At 37.9% G+C, this 20,058-nt stretch overlaps 1 protein-coding gene across 1 annotated transcript in view; it reads left to right on the top strand.

The window, feature by feature from the left end:
- mcf2l2 (MCF.2 cell line derived transforming sequence-like 2) overlaps positions 1-20,058 on the top strand; it is a 272,628-nt gene that overhangs the window by 108,237 nt on the left and 144,333 nt on the right. The window lies entirely within an intron of this gene.

Below are 20,058 nucleotides of genomic sequence, written 5' to 3'. Positions count from 1 at the left end.
AGGCCTTTATCAGGCTCCTCAGCAGTCTGGGTTGATCTGTTACTGATCTTCCTCCACTGTGAGAAGCAACAGCTCCACTCCCTCATAGTGATTAGGCTGCGAGCAGTTTCAGATAAAGATCGGTGTCCATCCTTCAGCTCAAACGACATACTCTTTTTTTTCTTTCTCTTCTGAGAACTCCTGGTTATATCACCCCTCTCATCCACTTTCTTATCCCTCCTCCTCTTGGTTACTGCATGTCATAGAAACACATGGCACCTGAAAAAGAGAGACAAGTAAGATCAGACTCATATAGACCAGATTTTGCATGCTTTGGCTACACATTTAAGCTGGAATACACTGAAATGATTAATTCATTAATAATTAATAATTAATTCATCAACTTTATCGCCAACTATTTAGATGATCAATAGGTTGTCATTTATCACACAAAAATTCCAGACACTGTCTAGTTCCACCCTCAATGTAATGATTTGCTGCCATCTAAAGGGGTCACATTTAGATCTAGGAAAAAGCTCATGGAATATTTTCTCACATTTTATAGACTAAACAATCTATTCAGTCCATTAATTGAAAAAATATATTGACAAAATAATCAAATGACAGTAATTGTTAGTGACAATCATTTTGAATGTATGTACTATTTTTTTGGTTTAGAAGGCACATACAGACAACATCTCTGGGTACAGCTCTAATTATTTTAATAATCTTCTCTATTCATTGTTGACAGAGCAACACAATATTTTTCTCTAAGACATCCCAGCAGCTTATAAGTGGCCCACAGACCTAACACGCAAAACCACCAAACCACACTGTTGCTAGATTAAATCTGTACAGGGTTCTGAGTTGCAGCATCATCCTTCTCCAGATATTTCCTTTTGTCTCTGCTGTGAACTAATCAGTAAAACAAGTTTTGTCCAGTTTTGGAAGAGAGATGTTCAAGAAGACTTGCTACCTGGACTTCCCAAGACCTTAAATGTCCAATATATGTACTGTAATACATCCAAAAATGACCCCAATGTGTTATCAGATATTAAGGAAACATGCTAATCTTTTCTGATGCCAGTGCTAATGCTAGTATTTTCTCCTTTTGAAATTTTCATTCCGTGACGGAATTTCTCTTTGTGTTTTGTTATCAAGTGCCCAGTTTGAGAGATATACCTGTAAAAACGTAAACCCAGCGCGCTACAGCTGTAACGTTAGTGCAGCCATGAAAGCAGCAAACAAATATACAGGATCAACGGAAATAGATTCCACCTGACCTAAAAAAAACGGCATGTTTTTAACAGTTGCGTGACCAGAGACGTAACAAACCCTGGGTAAATATTGGAGATGTATTTGAAAGATGGAGACAGCTTAGAGCCCAAAAGGATACCGAGTTGGCTAATTTCCTCCTGAACAGGTAAGCATTAGCTTCAGGCTAATTTATCACGGCTACAAGGGACAGGCATTTAATGTCAGTGTTCAGTCGGGTGGAGAGGACGGCAAGGTAGTGTTATTTTTAGCGGTTCCTACCGTAATTCTAAGCCCAAGAAGTGTCTGTCCAGTGGGTGGAGAGGACAGCGAGGTTGTAGTGTTTTTAGCAGTTCCTACCGTAATTGTAAGCCGCAAAAGTGTGCCTGTCAGTTGGGTACAAAGCTCTGTGTGATATATATATATATATATATATATATATATATATATATATGTGTGTGTGTATGATGTATATATATTAGTGCTGTCAAATGATTAAGATATTTAATCTTGATTAATCGCATTAATGTCATAGTTAACTCGCAATTAATCGTAATTAATCCTAGATTTTTATCTATTCTAAATGTCCCTTGATTTCTTTTTGTCCCATTATTTTTCTCATTTTAATGCTCTTATCAAAATGATGCAATGATACTTTTAAAACGGTGCCTAAACCGAAATATATATATATATATTAAAAAAGGAGCACCTTGTTCAATTGTATTTGTCTGTTCTGTATGTTATAAAATATAAAACAATAAAAAGTTGATTTAAAAAAAAGGAGCACAAAACGGCTAACAACCACTAGGGTATTTTACAATAACTTTGAATGCACCATGAGGCTGGCGAGGCGAGGCTGAGTCTGTTTTTTTCAGACAACGGCAGCTACAGTCTGGTGTTAGAAGCCTCTCCAGTGAAATACAGTCACACTTTACACCGTTTAGCTGTCAGCATTTTAACCATGTTTACTCCAGCTGCTAGCTAACGGTAGGCTAACCATACCTGCAAACTAGTCGCTTTTCGGCGAAAATCGCTGTTTTGAATGGGAAAATGTCATCCACGTGAATCGTGTAGATCCGAAGAGTTTTTATTTGGGGGGGGGGTCCGAGACCCGGTGCTAATACGGCACTGGTGCCTTAACGACCGTTATCTACCGGACTGAATAACAACACAGATTTCGGTGCCTTATTTCAGTGCAACTTAAATGCCTGCGCTTCTCTCTGATGCTCCGAAAACGGACGTTAGAGGGAACTGAAACATGGCCGCACGGGATGTTAGTTAGTTAACACTACCCTCGACAGCAGCTAACGTTAGCCTACCGTTATCTGGCAGTTGGATTAAACACGGTTAAAATGCTGACATCTAAACGGTGTAAAAGTGTGACTGTATTTCGCTGGAGAGGATTGTAACACCAGACTGTAGCTGCCGTGGTCTGAAAAACATAGACTCAGCCTCGCCTCGCCAGCCTTGTGGTGCATTCAACGTTGTTGTAAAATACCCTTTTCCCATCCAGTGGTTGTTTTTGTAGTTTAACAGGAATTTACTGGTGAAATAAGTTATTGTTATAAGTTATTGTTATTCCATTTTTAATAAATCATTTAATTTTGACCCTGTGGCCTTAGCAATACACAAGCCGTTCTTTAATGTCGCCGTTTTGTGCTCCTTTTTTTTTTTAGATCAACTTTTTATTGTTTTATATTTTTGAACATACAGAACAGACAAATACAATTAAACATGGTGCTCCTTTTTTAAATATATATATATATATTTTAGGGATGTCAGCATTAACGCATTAATCGCGATGCGATTAAGGGTTGAGCATAATGCGTAAATATTTTTTAATCGTATTAATTGCCTGCCACCATTTATTAATTTATTTTCACTTCACCAGGCTTTGCGTCGTGCCTAATAGGATACTATTTTGCCGTACTTCCTCGTAACACATCCTGCTGCTGCAGGAATAGCAACGCCGATTTCGGTGCCTCATTCTGGTCCCACTGATATGCCTGCACTTCTGTCTGATGCTCTGAATCAGACGTTACAGACAACAGAAACATTGCTGCACATGATGCTAGTTAACACTACACTCGACAGCAGCTAACGTTAGCCTACCGCTAGCTAGTAGCTGGATTAAACACGGTTACAATGCTGACAGCTAACGCTAAACGGTGTAAAGTGTGACTGTATTTCATTGTAGAAGATTCAACACCGGCATGTAACAATCTGCAGCTGTTGTTGTCGGAAAAACACAGATGGTGCGTTCAATGAAACTGTTAATTTACAGCCTCGTGGTGCATTCAAAGTTGTTGTTAAATTCAAATGTATGACTAGATTAAATATATAATAAACAAATACAAATCTTAAAATCAAGTTCATAAAGTCACTTTCTTTGCATTCATTTGATTCCCAATCAAGACACACTGGTAAGAATGGCTTTCCATTGTCAATATATACTTAAAAAACTGTTCTGAAATGCAAAATAATAGAATTTTAATCATGTGATAAACCACGCGATTAACTATAGAAATTCCACGATTAATCGCGATTAAGAAAATTTAATCGTTTGACAGCCCTAATAAATATATATATGTGTATGTATATATGTGTATGTATGTATGTATATATATATATATATATATATGTATATATATATATGTGTATATATATGTATATATATATATATATATATATGTGTATGTATATGTGTGTGTATATATATATATGTATATGTGTGTGTGTGTGTTCAGCTCTTCTGATTTTGCAGGTATGGCTAACGTTACCTGCTGCTAAGTGTAGTGTTGACTAGCGTCCCGTGCAGCGATGTTTTAGTTCCCTCTAACGTCCGTTTTCGGAGCATCAGAGAGAAGCGCAGGCATTTAAGTGGCACCTAAATAAGGCACCAAAATCTGCGTTGCTATTCGCCCCCCCCCAAATAAAAAGTCTTTGGATCTACACAATTCACGTGGATAACATTTTCCCATTCAAAAGTTTCTAGTTTGCAGATATGTACTACTCTTTGGCCGGCTCGCAAGCCCAGGGTGTCAGGGTATCTTAAATATCACATTTTAAGATTTCTGGATAACACTAGTGTAGCTACTGCAGTTTAGTACTCCTTTTCCGCTTGTAAAAAAATTCACTTACACCAACTAACATCTGGCTTTTGTCTGCAGTGGGAAAGGTTACAAATGGCATTCAATCCCAGGATGAATGACTTTGCAGTAGTCACAGGAGAAAGAATAAGACTGCGACCTCTCGTAGTCTGTACCTAGGTCTCAGTCACTGTTTGTCTGAACAGAAACGGGGGAAGAATTTCGGCAGAGGGGAGATTTTCGGTTCTACTACTTTCCAGACCTCATTATATTTAAAAAATTAAATCAACATATAGCCTTTCATCATATGATTATAACCTTGTCTAAATTTATGTGTAGATGAATATAAATATTTGTTGTTGCATGATCTACAAAATAATTTACTAAAAGTAGCTTGTCTATACACTGTACAATACACATTATGGTTGCAATTCAGTTTGTAACAAAGTGGAAATCATCTTACTACCCAACATATCATAACCGTGATGGTAATGTTAGCCACAAGAATATTCCATAAAGTAACATACCATACATTGCAGAGTGACCTGTAGTTCGTCAGCTGTGTCCCAATTCAACAATCCAGGCTACCATTATGAGGAAGTCAAACTTGCGGTTTCTGTCATAGGTCTGTCACGGTGGATGTAAACAGCCGTGGCCCGCTTGCCTGGTCCTCTGGTAATGTTAGCAGTTATCACATGTTAGCATGGCGGCATTAGCCATCACCAGTTGGTTTTGATTTTATTAGGATCCCCATTAGCTAATGTAGAACATCAGCTACTCTTCCTGGGGTTGGGATGACTTCACGGGCTTTGTCTCAATTGTTTTTGTGTGTAACTAACTCAAGTACTCTATATATATATACTTTAATGCGGGCACACAAATGTTAAAATGACTGAAAATGCCCATCCCTACTAGTAGCCGTGATAAATTAGCGTATAGCTCAATGCTTACCTGAACAGGTAAGCATTAAAGCCAACTCTGCGTCCTTTTGGGCTCTAAGCTATTACTCTTTTAAATGCATCTCTAATATTTATCTGAGTTTTATCACGTCTCTGGTCATGCAACTATTTAGAAAGATGCGGTTAATCCAGTTAGTTTGGTTGCTGCTACCATGGCTGCAGCAGCACTATGTTTTTGTGTGTTTGTGTTTCATGTCTGGCAAGGAAATTTCAAAGGAGAAAATACTGGCTTTAGCATTGTTGTTAGAGAAAATAGTACTGTATTTCATCTTAGCTTGTTTCCTTAATATCTAATGACACATTGTGGTCATTTCTTTTATTTAATACAGTAAATATATTACATATTGGACCTTTTAAATAAAAAATAAAAGTTATATCCAAAAATGTTTTTTGCAAATAGTTTAGTTTGTTTTAAGCTGCTCTTTTTTCTGCTAATTTTGTGGCTCTCTGCTGGAAGGTGCTCACAGCGGAGCACCCCTCCCCTTTAACACTGTGTACATGCAGTTAGTCAAGAAAAAATAGGCACACAGGTTAGGCTACCCCACATTACACAGCTCTCACGGATGGAAACAATTTCTTTTTAAACTACACAGAAGATAATGTAAGAGAGTAGTCCATCAGCTGGGCCACATCATGCCAGTAGCCACAACCTGTTTAAAAATGCTACTTCAGTCTACCATAACAATCACTTGAGGATCACTGGAGAAAACGCAAGTTTCCAAGAAATGTGCTACTCACTGAAGATATGTAGAAATCAGACAGGGCTAAAGATGGAGAGTAAACTATGCAGGACTAGATATAATTACTGGAAGTCGTCACGTCTCGTTACTATTATCTGTGCATCTTTTGGAATTGCTGAAGATGGTGAGTCACCACATGGCTCAGTCGAGATGAGCCAGGCCTGCACAGAATCGATCACCGGCGATTTGTGTTCGACTTGATCCCATCTTGCTCTGACGTCATGGCGCACGTGGGCAACAATAACCTCACGAGATCAAGGTGACAGCAGTCGAACATGACGCAAAAAAACCCCCATACTTGTCTACTTGTAATGGGAATGCTGTAACTAAACAAAACAACACAAAAACGGATTGGTATCAGCCCTTTATCGGCAGATATTGCTCATTGATGATCGACAATTGGTATCAGTGGCTAAAAACGTAATCGGGGCATCTCTAATACATACGTGTATCTTCGTATCAATTAGGTTTGCTCCTCAAATTGATTATCCGGTAGCACTTTATAATAACTATCCATAATTCATCATTTATTAAGCATTAGTCAACTATTAGTTAATGGTTTGTTCATTATTACTTATTAATTGTTCATACATAGTCATGAGTAAAGTATTTGTTCACACAGTTAAAATTGGTTTGTTCACACAGTTTTGAGTAAACAAGCCTATTAGTTAATGGTTTGTTCATCATTATTAATTTATTGCTCATACATAATTCATCATCAGTAAAGCATTTGTTCACATAGTTATACATGGTTTGATCATAGTAAATAAACCTATCTTGAAAAATGTTTGTAAGTACATGATTTATACTTAATAAATAATTAAACAACCATTTGTAAATGAAATAAGCTCTCAATAATTATGTTTATAAATAGAAGTTTGACACTTTCTAAGTATTGCAAAAACCATTGGTAAATTAAATAATTTTCCCTTTATAAACTATCTACAAACTATTAGTAATTTATTTGTTTATCATTTGTAAAGCATAGTTCCTACATTCATTCTAATCAGTAAAGCATTTGTAAATACAGTTAGTAAATGATTGGTCTATAGTAAGTAAGCTCATGTAAAATGTTCATCAGTTGATGTTTTTAATAATTCCAAAATGATGCATTAACCATTTGTAAATGAAGTAATTTTACCATTATCAACTAGGTACTCAGGAACGTAAAAGGTCGTAAGTTAATGATTAACAGACTATCTACACCTACATTTGTTCATGTCTTAAATAAAATGTTATGATTTAGAAAAAGGCCTAAACTAATAGCTGGGGTGTTAACACATCTGTTACAAATACTTACCAATAATGTAATCCATGATTAACTCATGAGTTACTACTGGTTAGTTAAGTATATTGTGTGAGCCCATCTAAAGTGAGTACTTTCTATGCTTCACAAAGCATTTATAAATGAGTTGCAAAGGCTAGCAGATACAACAGAAACACAAGTAAAAACAGTATTTGTAAACCTTATTACAATGTAGTAAGAATGTACATTCATGAAATAGCTCGTAGTAGTGTTATTTAGTTGATGTCAGTGTGAATTTGGACCAGAACCAGAAGAAAACGAGATTGTTAAGAGCCAGAGAATTGAACGTCAATAAAGAGACTAGGAAACCAGGATAAAGTTTGAGAAGTATATTAATATACACAGAAACATGGCATACACATATACAGATAAAACACAGGTATGAAAAATAACAACTAAAATAATAAAGTGCGCACATAAAAGAAACCCTTTTCAGTTCTATGAGCTCAATTGTTCTTTGATGACAAGAGTTCAGAGATGTTCAACATTGGGGCCCATATGAGTTTGGTTCTTGTTTGTCCTACCACCATGAAGAAGGAATCCTGGGCAATCTGTATAAATTCAGAGTCTCGATCCTGTAGCTCGCCACCCAGCCAACTGAACTGGGAATCTCTAAACCCTGGAAGACTCTGGGATCTGAAGAGTCAATGTGATCCAATATCCCTCTGGGGACCGGACTTCCCGTGCATAGCGCTTCTCAAATCTCCACCTCCTCCACCTGTAGATAAGGCCAAATCAGTTCTCTCAATTATTATTCAGTAATAAAATTAATTGCTTAAGCTACAATGAAAATAAAATGAGGTGATATTTCAGTTAACTCATATTGAAATATCTAAATCTCTATTCAGTTGTACAACCGTTCTTAAATTTCTTCTCTTAAGTATCAAAAGTATATAAATCCCTTTCAGGTATCAAAAGTACATTTATATTAATAGGTAACCTTTATACAAAAAATACACTTCTAATTCAAGTTTTATGGAACCTACCTTAGTAACATTAACACTATTCTTAATATAATTGCATAAATGCAGGTAAAAATCTCTCAAATTGTATTATTTTCCCATAACTTAAGCTACAGTGTTGTAATCTAGTGGCATTAAGACATGCGTGCTTATTTATCCCTCCCTGCACCGGTAATAGTAGAAAGAATGCACTAAAAATTAGCCTCTTTAAAGTTACTTCACCATAAACTCCAGTTAAACAATTAAACTCACAATTTGTACTAACATTCATTCAACAAAATACCCACAGCTAGCATGAGTTAATCATGAATTGATGTGTTGGTAAGTGCTTGTTAAAGATGCATTAACACACTAACTATCCATAGGCATATTTCTGAAGGCATGTCCAAATAGAACAATACATGTGTGTCCAGGTTCTGTTAGCCTTTGCAGCTCATTTATAAATGCTTTGTAAAGCATAGAAAGTGCTCACTTTAGATGGGCTCACACAATATACTTAACTAACTAGTAGTAACTCATGAGTTAATCATGGATTACATTATTGGTAAGTATTTGTAACAGACGTGTTAACACCCCAGCTATTAGTTTAGGCCTTTTTCTAAATCATAACATTTTATTTAAGGCATGAACAAATGTAGGTGTAGATAGTCTGTTAATCATTAACTTCCTAGTTTTAACCGACCTTATACATTCCTGAGTACCTAGTTAATAATGGTAAGAAGACTTCATTTACAAATGGTTAATGCATCATTTAGGAATTATTAAAAACATCAACTGATGAACGTTTTACATGAGCTTACTTACTATAGACCAACCATTTACTAACTGTATTTACTAATGCTTTACTGATTAGAATGAATGTAGGAACTATGCTTTACAAATGATAAACAAAGAAATTACTAATAGTTTGTAGATAGTTTATAAAGGGAGTATTATTTAATTTACCAATGGTTTTTGCAATGCTTATTAAGTGTCAAACTTCTATTTATAAACATAATTATTGAGAGCTTTATTTACTATGAACAAACCATTTATGAGTGTGTATACAAATGTAAATTTATTTATGAGAATTAACATAGGAGCAATGCTTTACAAATGATGAACAAAGCATTTAGTCATAGTTTGCAACTGGTTTATAATGGGAAAATGATTTCATTTATAAATGGTTGTTTCATTATTTGTATAGTATAAATCATGTACTTACAAACATATTTTTTTAGATAGGCTTATTTATTATGAACAAACCATTTATAACTATGTGAACAAATGCTTTACTGATGATGAATTATGTATGAACAATAAATTAATGATTAACAAACCATTAGCTAATAGGCTTATTTACTATGAACAAACCATTTAGAACTGTGTGAACAAATACTTTACTATTGATAAATTATGTATGAACAATAAATACATAATAATGAACAAACCAAACAAATGATGAATTATGGATAGTTATTATAAAGTGCTACCGATTATCCTCAACTGGGCCAAAAACAGGTAAGGGGCTGGATAGTAAAAGACACCTAGACAGCCCAAAACAGTCTGTCCATCATGTTGGTTAACTGCTTTTAACTCTGCAGAGGAGGCTGTGAATGTAAGTGCCAACCTAGCACAAAGAACTAGAATAGAGAGGCTTTAGCCCAATAGAGCCCCTGAGCAGTAGCCTGGGAAAACCCTGACGAACTTCCGGCAAATTTGAGATTTGCTCTACAAGTCGGTCTGGCCAACAGCCCATTCAAGCCCATTTCCAGTTTTTCCAAATCACAACCGTTGAAGCGGGCTTTACACGATGACGATAGCGCAGCGACAGCAAGCAACTTTTTGTTTACATTTAACATGACGGCCACCGCAGCAACCCGTTGATGCCACTGTCGCTGCTGCATCACCCGGATTTGTTAGCGCTGATAACTCAGGTAACTGTTCTGGGAATGATGGATATAACATTTCTACAGTCCATCTTTTCTGTCACAAAAGGTTATGACCCGAAATTCCATGGGAACCAGAGGATTCTTTCATTAAGGAGGTTAAGGAAATTGAGATTTCTGCTTTAGGCTGACGTGTCAATCAGGGCAGAGGCTTAGCAATGCATATCCATGGCACTGTGTACATTAAATTAGCAGTGAACTTGTGTTTTGGTGTTTCACTTCAGTGCCGGCCCAAGCCTTTTGGGGGCACTAAGCAGAATTTGATTCGGGGGCCCACTCCCATCATGCGGAGTCACTTGTGCTTGAGGATTATTGACACAAATGTTACATTATAAATGAATACAGTGAGTTTATGTATTACAGTGACGGATTAGGAACTACTGTCCTCCTGGGCACAGATGCATAAGGACCCTCCCCTCCTACCCTATTTGTGCAAAATTTGGTGCAAACGGAAAATTCTGAATTTGGTAGATGTGATTTTCTGTATTCTGGTGCATTTTTGGGATGGTCAGCTGGAGAAGGGCAATACCTAAATTTGTTCAGATTCATAGCCTTTTGCTTTTTAACTTATTGAGGTAGTGATTAGAGGGTACTAAAATCACAGATTTATTTAAAACTTTCATATTCAAATTGAAGCTAAGTGTGGTTTACTGAAGATTAATTGAAAAATAACAAAATACATTTGTATTTGTTGTAAACAAGTATATCAGTTTAATGACTTGTTTTTCAACAGATCTTTGAACAAATCTGCAAATGTGCATTACATCAGCAATCTTCAACTACAAAATAAAACCAAAATAGACAAACATTAATATAATCAAAAATAAAATGTTCCAAAAAAATAGATACTTAAATAAAAAAGTTTTAACTTTTATTTACTCTATTACTAAAAAAAAAAAACTGACACAAAACATATTAAATACATTATTTGCAAATGTGCATTAAATGTGCAATCTTCAACTACAAAATAAAACCCAAATAGACAAACATTAATATAATCAAAAATCTAATGTTACAAAAAAATAGATACTTAAATAATGAAAGCGCATCAGTATTCCACTTTAAAATGTTTAACTTTTACTTTACTCTTTTACTAACTCTTTGAAACTTCTAAAAACAAAACATATTGTCTCAAAACATATCAAATAAATTAGTTGCTAAAGTAATGACAAAACTGAGAAATCAGAAACATAATAACAGTAAGGGTTCAACAATGACAATTATTGTGGAAAACTGTGAAAATATAATTTCTCAACTGTCTCAATACAGTGTAACTGTCCTCAAAATCTTTCCTTCCTTTTCTGGAGGCAAAGTCACTGATGACATCATTGTACGGTATTGCTTGGCCAACTTTGTTATTAATACTAATAACAGCAAGTCCACTTAGTCTTTCCTGGGCCATTGATGATCTCAGGTATGTTTTAATCAATTTGAGCTTGGAAAAGCTCCTCTCTGCTGAGGCAACTGTCACAGGCAGAGGTACCCAAAGATTTGGGTAAAGCTCACACATCTCATTTTGTGTGAGGTATGTGAGAAGCTCAAGGGTGGTCGTCACAGCTTGGGGAAGTTCAGGAAGACTCTCAATCTCTACAGCCAGTGCGCTACCATCAATATCAGCCTCCTCTCCACAAGAGAGTTTTCCCCCAAGAAGCTCACATTGTTCCCTCCAGACCTTTTGATCTAGCTCCCTAAAATTGAGCAGCACTCCAACGTTGTCTTTAACCTCACTTAGAGACTTAAATCTATCCTCCGACTGAATGCTAGAGTCCACTACAGCATTAAAAAAGGACACTTCTAGCCTCTTCATAGCATCCACTATCGGCTCACCTGCAGCCTCATAGGCAAAGTGCCTTTTTGTAGAACACAATCGCTTCTCTTTCAGCACTGCTTCTGTGTTCATCCACTCACAAATTTCTTTTGCAGATGTCTGTGCATCACAGAAGCCTGTTTTTCGGTAACTGATGAGTTCGCCTTTGTTCTTTTGTACAAGGTTAACAGCTACATCAAGCTGCATGTTGGTTGAGTGTAGAAGCTTGCTAGTGATGTTAATTTTAGACAAAATGTCAAACCAGACAACACAACAAATATGAAATCTAAATGAACCTATTTCTTCCGCAAGGGAGTTGGCTTCAACAGCCACTACAGGGTTAGTCGCTTTATTTCTAACTTCTAGCAGGGCTTCCCTCACCTTCTCGTCCTGGTAGCGCAAAGCTTCAATGCTTTTAATCCGGCTTTCCCAGCGCGTCTCACTCCAGGACTTGAGGGTGAGGTCAACAAACTTCCGTAAGATGGCCCACCTTTGAGTGGACTCAGCAAACAAATTGTACACCTTCTCCACATTTCCAAAAAAACAAGAAGCATCCGTTGATGCTTTAGCCGCATCTGAGACTGTCAGATTTAGGGCAAGGCACATAAAAAGCTCTTTGATTTTTAACCAATAGCCTAGCCTGCATACCTTTGTTTGACCCCCTTCATATTAGCCCCTTTGTCATAGGACTGCCCCCAACAATCCTGAAAAGGGATGTTCAATTCTTTAAGCCTGTTAAGGATTAGATTGGACAAACCCAGGCCAGTGGATTCTGGAGCTATCAGAAATCCTAAAAAGTGCTCTTTTATTTCTGGTGTTTTGCCATAATTGAATAATATTTGCAGTCCTTGATTTCTGCCACCATTACCTCCATTATTTTGTCACCGACACACTCTATCAGCTCATTCTGGATCGTCTTACCCAGGTACGTGTTGTGCTGCATTCCACTATCAATTCGTCTGATGTGGTCTTTTAACACCGGGTAAAATGTTGCCATCAGATCCACCTCTTTAAGGAAGTTTCTAGTGTTGGCCTGATGCAAAGTATCAACAGACCCCCTTAGTGTAAGATTCCTCTCTGCCAAAGACTGAATGATACTAATCAAATGAGAACATCACTCCAACGATTTTTTTCTGCCTCCAAAAGGGCCATTACTGTTGCATCAATAGTCTTCTGCTTAGAAAGACGGAGGGCAAAGTCTTTCCACTTTACCATATTATTGCAATGATCTGGATTATTCTCATGCTGTTTCAGCAAAGCACCTACATTTACCCAATCACGCTGTCCCTCTGTTTACAGTTTTGTGGACTTTCTCGATAATAATTTGCAACAGAAGCAGTAAACCGTATCATTTTTCTTTGAATAAATTAGCCAGCTTTGCTTGATTTTTTCCTCATTAACTAATTGTCCGTATGTATAGTGGTAGTGAAAGCTTCGTCCATCTGATGTTTTGAGGAAGGTGAAGGTGTCACTTATTGGCACTGGCCCTCTTCTTACCAGATCAGTCCTTTCTGAGTCAGACAGGAACGCTGACCATTCAACTGGGTCAATTGGAGGAGCTGTTGATCTATCTTGATAGCTGGAGCTTGTTGAGGGAGTGGATGGGAAATCTATAGCAGTGGGTGCAGATGTAGACGTGTAGGGACATTAGATAAAAAAGAAATAGAATTATAACATAACACAGGATATTTTACAGTAAAGCCAACACAAAACAAAAACTGTTAGATTAACTGACCTGTCACCATGCCGGCTGAGGTTGAAACCGTTTCTTGCATTCAAGCGCTGTTAACTGCTCCTCACCTTCAGGTGCTTGTAACTCTGCAGTGGATGAACCTGCAATGATAAAATAAATAAATAAATAAATAAAAAGCTATGTTAAATGTGTCATGTCATATTAACAGGCTATGTAACCATTTGCCGTCAAGAAAAACCTCACCTGCTGTATCATCAGCTGTGGAGGCACTGACACTTGATGAAACATCAGGGGCAGGTAGAGTTGGTTGTGCTCCAAAGTACTTCAACAGTGTTCCTGAAAAAAAATTTGCATTTGCCCTTATGCAAACATTGCATAAGGGCATAGTTGATCGAGCAGAATGAGTTGATTTTGCCTTCATTACTTACACTCATCAACAAGCAATTCCACACCTAACAATTCATATTCTATTGGCAAATGAGGCATAATTGCAGTATGGTGAACACTTAACATGGTGATCTACTGCAGCCTAAATATGAGGGTAGCACCGCTACATCACTCGCCACCATATTAATAAAATTGAAGTCTATTTTCATCACAGAAGTCTCCTCACCCAACATGGTATATTTTCTCATAAAGACCAATACCATCTCTCACCAAAGATCTTAGAGCAGAGTGCACTTAGTGCTCCATCTTTGCCTATGAAGGTGGAACGTTACCGACGCCCAGAGTTGCGCTAGTCAGTGGGTTGGGACTGCGAGCCTGGGCTTAGCTTAGCCTGCTGGTGCTAGCGCGCTGGACTCTGTCTGTTCAACACATACAGCAATGCTAGCTGGCATCCCTTACACCTACAAGGTTAAGTTCCCCTTCGGCTGTTTTCTCCAACTTAAAGCCATGTATATGGATACATGAAATACACCTAGATAAATGTATATTGATGGCAGACATTTCACTTTTTGATGGAGGGGATTTAGCTCTGTTGATGGCTTATATAAGATCATGACAGCTAGCTAGCTAACTAACTACCATCATAGCTAGAGCTGCTACCTCAAGTGAGCACAAAACATACTGTAAATAATAGTGCTGTCAAAATAATAAAAAAATAACGCGTTAAAAAAAATAACGCAGATTAATCTATTCTATATTGAACTTTGCCCCGGAGCCGTTCTAGCCACCATTCAACTGTAAAATGAAGGAGGGAGACGAGAATGTGATGCCATGATCATTAATTGGAACATTTACTTATAAAAATCTTCTTCCTGAAGGGTTGGGTACCGAAATCCGGTGCTAATACGGTACAGGTGCCTTCACGACCTGTATCTACCAGACCGAATAGCAACGTGGATTTTGGCGCCTCATTCCGGTGCCAATGATATGCCTGCGCTTCTCTCGCATGCTCTGAAACAGACGTTACAGGCAACAGAAACATCGCTGCACGTGACGCTATCAACAGCAGCTAACGTTAGCCTACCGCTAGCTAGTAGCTGGATTAAACACGGTTACAATGCTAACAGCTAACCCTAAACGGTGTAAAGTGTGACTGTATTTTACTGTAGAGAGGATTCAACACCGGGATGTAACAATACACAGACGGTGCGTTCAATGAAACTGGTAACTTACAGCCTCGTGGTGCATTCAAAGTTGTTGTTAAAGGCCCTTTTCCAATCTGATGGCTGTTTTTCCTCATTCAACATCAATTTACTAGTGAAATAAGTTATTGTTATAGTTATTACATTATTATTAAATCATTTAATTTTGACCATATGGCCTTAGCAATTAACAAGCCGTTCTTTTAATGTTGTAGACTGTTTAGTAGCCTACCCTTCTTTTTTTCCCCCTTTTTTTTTTACTTAAAAAGTATTGGTTAAGGCACCGGGCAAACAGTATGTATGCGATTAATTTAGATTAATTAATCACATAGTATGTTATTAATTAGATTAATTTTTTTCGATTGACAGCCCTAGTAAATAATCATGCAAACATACCTTTATCTTGCTCTTTTTTTCTCCTGCTCTGTCCTTTTCTTCTTTCTCTTTTTAGCACCAGGATACGTCCTTTTTTGTGACATGCCTTAACATTACCGTCTCTTCCGACTTTTGAACTTGATGCAGTGTCTATGCGCACACATTGTCCATGCACGCGAGGTGTCTAGTTTATGCGCATGACTCAAATGCTGGCAGACAAAGCAGCAGTTGTAGGCAGGTATATTGATCATGAAATTAGAATTTTCTTGTCTTGCAATTATTCATTCATTCATTACGTTTAAGTTATGTAATATGTTAAAAAAAAAAAAGAAAAAAAAAGAAACACGCTATTGGCTGCTTGGGGGCCCCATGCAGCCGCTTAGTTCGCTTATGCCTCAGGCCGGCCCTGTTTCACTTCATCATCGAAAGTTAACTAGACAACTATCTAAACACAGAGATGTCTGTAAGTTCTTTAAAAGAATGTATTGCTCTATAGAGTCAGAGTCTATGGAGTCAGAGAGCGTGTTGTTAACCCTGATGTTCTGGGTTTTATTTGTGCAAAAGGAATAAAACCACTTAATGATAAAAGGATTCACCTGATTAATATTTTCATCAGGAACCTATTGTTTTTGTAGAGATTATTATCATTAAGGCCGACTTGAATCAAAATAATTGTAAACAAGTGTCAATTTCTGCAACTCGCTATACATGCAAGTCTTGTGACTCTGCCTTCCCCAAGGCAACTTTGCTGCTCTGGTTTTATGCGGTTCTGCAGGGAGAAGCCTCTCTCTGCTGGCACACTGAAGACAGGAATTACGCAGGCTACCTTGGCCAGTTTGACCCACTCGGATAGATTTCACCGTAATCCCTAATAAGCACCTTGCAGGTTATTTAGAAAGTCAAGCCTCCGTAACCATGGAGGGCTGTCATCATATGGCATCTCGATGTGCGTTGTGAGCCCCTTTCACTATGAAAGGGGCTGTAGCTGGTGCTGACTCGTCCTCACTGGCAATTTCTTGGCTTAATTTATGTTAGACCGGCTGCTGCTTGTAGTTATAAAGTAATTTGAAGTATTTCCCTGTCTCGCCATGTCTCTGGCATTGACTTGGTCTGTCCCATCTTAAGACCTTAAAGATGAAAAGTTATTAAATAGCTTGACTTTTCGTTATAGCACCTGGCTGGGCAGGGCGGCCATTTTGTGTGTTTTGCCATTGAAACAGGAAGTGGGTGTAACTCAAGTGTACATTGTCCAATCTGCCCCAAATCTTTTATGATTCATAATACTCCAACCCTGAGGACATCTACTGGCCAATATTGACTCAAAGTCATAGCGCCCCCTAGTGGCAACAGGAAATAGGCTTAAAACTCAAGGTGCTATACTTTAACGAACTCCTCCTAGAGATCTTATCTGATCGACTTCATAGTTGATCTGTGCCATCTCAAGACCTTCATGATGAAAAGTTATTAAAAGCAAGACTTATCGTCAAACGGTGTGGGCGTGGTGGCCATTTTGAGCATTTATTGATGAACGAGGAAGTTGTTGTAACTCAAGTGTACATTGTCCAATCTGCCCAAAATTTGTCATGCTGAGACAAGGGTCCAGGCCTGAGGACATCTTCTGGCCAATATGCGCAAATGCACGGCCACATGGAGAGGCATCTGCCAGTAACTCTGACGTGCGCGGAGGTGCTTTGGCCTGTCCAACACTGCTTTAAATATTTATGCTTTTACCACCTTTTTATTTGACAAAAGAAGGCAAGGTTAAAGGTTTTGTAAGCTAGCAGCTATACAAGTACTTGCCCAAAACAAAATTTAGTGTAAAGGTGAAACGTTAGTAGTTCATGCAACTATTCATTTGCGTGGAACTATTTTTGTTGGCAAAAACATTAATATATATAAATATAATATAATAATATAAATATATGGAATGAATGTCCTCAAAGTTGCATCAGCTGATACACACACACACACACACACACACACACACACACACACACACACACACACATTTTAGCACATCTCTATGGGCTTGTGATAGCAAGTGCCTACATGTAAAGGACCATTACTGGCTCTACATATTTGCTTTGTTCCGGTTGATTTTTTTTATGGATACAACAAAGGCTTTAAACGTAGTTTGACAAAGGGTCTCAACTAAACTCATTTTAATCGCTTTCTTCCTCAGTGGATATATTTAACTGAGCCTTTAAACTAGATTTTATTTTGGGGCACCTCCACAAGACAGGGTACCCCGGAAATCCAGAGTTCTCATGAGAGCACAATTTGAATTTGCTCAGTGAGTCACTCTGGCATCAAGTAATGATGCTCATTAACTATGCCCTTGTAGCCAGGTTGCATCAATCACATCAGTGTATCTGGTATAGGCGGGCCAGAGGCGAGCTAAACAGATGACGACAGTTTAATCTACCAGTTAGCTACGCTGGTAGCTAAGCGTATGGGGCTCTGGATACGTCAACCTGTGTATTGTTGTGATTGGCTGTAGTGTTATCTAATTGCGTGCAGTGAGATTTTCAAATGCATGCTTGGTGCCACCCCTCGAGTTGGGCGACTTTCATTACTCAATGTCAGACCCTTAATCCTTTCGGATTTGGGTCTGGATTTCCAGGCTAAAGACAGGGCTAATGAAAGACACTATAATGTTACAATGCGGGAAATGTAGGATCCACTGTTTTTGCAGTTTGACCAGCTGTATATGTGTAACAGCTTAAATAGACAATCTGCCCACAGTCCCATCCTCAAGGCTATAAGGGTGCAGGGGCAGTTACAGCACACAATGTAATCTTATAACAAACAAAAAAAAAAACTTAAATGTTACTGTATATGTTGTTAACTTGTTGAGCACTTGAACATGAACAAAATTGAAAACAAAATGTTTGCAACTTACCCAATTACCCTAGTGGGGATTGTTTTGTGTCTCTTACACATAAGTTGATATTGACTAGCAGGTAATGTTAACATTACAGCATGGTAACCTCGACAACGCAGCTGATAACGTGCTAATGTTATATCCTTACTAGCTAACGTTAGGTGTCTTACATTACTAATAACATGCAGGCATGTTAACCGTGGATTAATTGCAAATGTAACCATCATAGTGTGAAATACAGTTTAACTGATGCTGTTACATGAATGGGGCTCAGCAGAGAGGCGGAGCGAGACGACGTCTCTGCAGCTTATTCAGGGAGTCAGGTCAATGCAACTAAAGCACTCAAAACTTTGAGTTTCATGCGTAGGCTACTCCCATATGGCTCGCATCACCCGTGTTAAAATGAACTGTACCAAAACACGGAAAAAAAGGACTTAACTCGACATACGAGATGTTTTTATTTTTACAGGTTATGAAACTGTCTCAATGTAATACTGATAGAGGGCAGCGTAGCCCGCCGTGCAGACAGACAGCAGTCGGAGCTCCTGCGGATGGAGAGCTCTGCGTCCAACAGCAGCGATTTCTCGCGGTTTTCTCTCAGCTAACCATTAAACTCTAGATGGACTCCAGCCGTCTTCTCTGCAGGGAAAAGGATTGATGAGGGAAAAAGCAACTTCTTCTTCTGTGTGTTAATTTTAATAAATAAAGTTTAAGGCTCATACCGCCACCTACATTACTGTATTGGAGTGTGTAGAATAATTAATGGCATTAATGAATCTGCACGGTGGAGCTATTCACAGTTGGGTCTGTTGTGTTTGAGAGAGAGAGAGAGCATATACAGCAGTATGGCGGTCAACATTGATTGTGTGGCGGGCTGCCACAAATACTATGACATGACATCTGTCATGAACATGAGTCTTCTTGAATGTTTATGACTGTTGTCATTAGGTGTCACTGGTATATTATGACACTTTTAATGCAAAGTTAGCATTGTTTGAGATGTTTGTGTTATGACAACTTGACAATAACTAACACAACAATCTCTGTGTTTTGACAACTTGACATTAAGCAAGACAGTATAACCTATCAATGTCTTTGTTATGACAACTTGACATTAAACTCGACAACATAACCTGTCAGAAATATGTCATGGCAGGTCTAATCAAACTTTAAAATATTATTTCATTTTATTTGTTAAAGCTATAGTGTGCAACAATTTTATATTAATAAAGGTCCGTTACTGTCAAGCCATTGCCAAATGAGTTGATACAATGCTAATTAAGCCAGGAATCAGGTCCATAAAACTCTCTGTATTTCTCTGTATGGCTATGTTTACAAAATGGTGTAGTCCGGTTTCCGTTGTCCTTTTGTAATGGTGCCATTACATCAGGGAGACAAATCCTGATGAGGTCTGATCTCACTGTTGAATCAAATAGCCACAAAACACTCCCTTCTTAATGAGGGGGTAATTTCTGCTGTGCCAACATTGATAT

This window comes from Sander vitreus, chromosome 9 (genome assembly GCF_031162955.1).
Source record: "Sander vitreus isolate 19-12246 chromosome 9, sanVit1, whole genome shotgun sequence".
NCBI classification, from domain to species: Eukaryota; Metazoa; Chordata; class Actinopteri; order Perciformes; family Percidae; genus Sander; species Sander vitreus.
This window is presented reverse-complemented; position numbering and strand designations above follow the sequence as displayed.